Source organism: Nematolebias whitei, chromosome 12 (genome assembly GCF_014905685.2).
Source record: "Nematolebias whitei isolate Nwh7 chromosome 12, NemWhi1, whole genome shotgun sequence".
Lineage (NCBI taxonomy): Eukaryota > Metazoa > Chordata > Actinopteri > Cyprinodontiformes > Rivulidae > Nematolebias > Nematolebias whitei.
In genome coordinates, this window is record NC_056509.1 from 27,840,370 (window position 1) to 27,842,606 (window position 2,237).

Genomic DNA, 2,237 nt, shown 5'->3' on the forward strand with positions numbered 1-2,237 from the left:
CTTATCTGAAATGTAGATATTAACGTCCTTGAGGGGGCGGGTTAGAGTCGTAACCCTAGCAACAGAAGCTAAACCAATCAGAAAGCTAGCCTTCTCAAACTGTGATAAAAGGCCGGAAATGACACACGCCCACCGAGCATTTCCGGGAGGCGCACACGAGACGGTTCGTTCTTTAATGCTCCATTTATATGCATATATCTTATTAATGTAATTGTTTGTCTCTGAATATCTGTAACCCATGTTTTGTCAAATAAATCTTTTATACCGAGGGCGACGTCTCAGCTGTGTTGAACACGACGTGGTAGCCAACCACGACAAGAGCCACCTGCATCATGAAGGACCCCACTCACCCAGCATGCATACTTTTTGCCCCGCTCCCCTCAGGAAGGAGGTTAAGGAGCATTGAGTGTAGAACCACTAGACTGAGGAACAGCTTCTACCCTGAGGCTGTTAGGCTCATGAATCTCTAACTAGAATAATCACTGTGAATAATCACATCATGTTTCCGCTGATCTGTTTCATGTTGTTGTGTTCATTCGTACTCATCTGCTCACACAGACTCATGTTCTTGCTGCTGTTCGGCGTATTGTACTACTGGTGCTTAGTGTATTTTTAGTAAATGTTTTTCTTAGTTCATATCTTAGATGTTATTACTGTTTTTCTTTTACATTTTATTGTTGGATGTAACTGGGACCCTGTGTACATAATTTCGTTCCACCACATGTATCACATGTGGTGTGTGTGTAACAAATAAAGAACCTTGAATCCTTGGGTTCATCCCTTCTAAGCAGTAAGTCCAATTTTGTATCAAATAGACAGAACTTTTTTGGAGGTGCCCCAGTGGAGTCATCTGGCAGCCTGGATTAAAGAAAATCTCCTGCTTCTGTACAAATGAAGCACAGTTACAATGTAAAAAATCAGAAGCATAAGATTTGCTTATTTTTTTTATGACTGAGTGCAATTTAAGTAGCAGTTTGTAAGATAAAGTGGTAGAGGAAAATACCATAAAGACATAAAAACTGCAATAAATCCCCCTATAAGTAATTGTTGCTGAGTGGTATTCATTACATTCAGGATTTTTGGACACAATTCAATTAAACTGTGATGATAATTTGCACAGAAATAAAACCTGCGTAAAGTCTCAGCTACGACCAGGAGGTTAAGCCTCTCATGATGTACATTTCCCAGAACACGAGAGGAAACGTGTGCACATACATATTACTGACATTTTGAAATATTTGTTTCTCACAGCTGGATTATTTCAAGGTAATGAGGCCAAAACGTCAGCAAAATGAATGGTTCCACCATAGAACGTTCAGGCCAAAAACTGTAGACACGTGAAAGAAAAAAATACTTTTTTTTGTTTGCACATTTCTCTTTTAGGAGGTCTCCTTAAACTTTTGCAGATAAGCAGAAAATAATTTCCTCGCCCCTTCAACTCCACCATAGAACCCAGCATTATTGTACTTTTGTGTATTCAGCTCATGGGTGACACGAGGCAAATTTGATGTAATTGATACTTACTTTGCCCAGATGGTCTGTGTGTGTTGGTGGGGGGGGGGGGGGGGGTCTGAGAGAGAGAGAGAGTCAATGCTTATGAAAGGCCATGTGTTCTGCTGTAAGATGTTGTTTCTCCTACAAACTTGCACTCTGGCCAGCGTAACTCCTCCGCCTCGGAGAGATAAATATTCCAGGGAATGAAGAATAATCTACACAACCAGACTCACACATTTAATACACTCTGAAGACATTTAATCTGATGTCCCATCAAAGAAAACTACAAGTAATCTCTTCCAAATATATAGATGGTCCAAGCCTCACTTCATCTGTAATTACAGTAATGAAGCATCAGGTGTAGAGGGCTTGACGCCTAATCAGCTTTCACCTCAACCTGGCCCTAACTCCCCCAACACACAGCGAGCAGTGGCTGCAAGACTGATCCCACTTGGGTAAACAATAATTGCTAAATTAACATAAAATATGTCAAATAGATTTTTTAACAACTTTATGATCTTCTTGTAGACTGGAACTGTTATATAGTTGTCATATGTTTTATCTGGACGTTTGTATCTTGACTGGAGCAAATTTCAATTTTGTTTATTTTCTTTTTTGAAAGAGGCTCAAATAATTGTATGGAAGGAAACAAAGGATTATTATTATTATTAGTAGTAGTAGTAGTAGTAGTAGTAATAGTAGTAGTAGTAGTAGTAGTAGTAGTAGTAGTAGTAGTAGTAGTA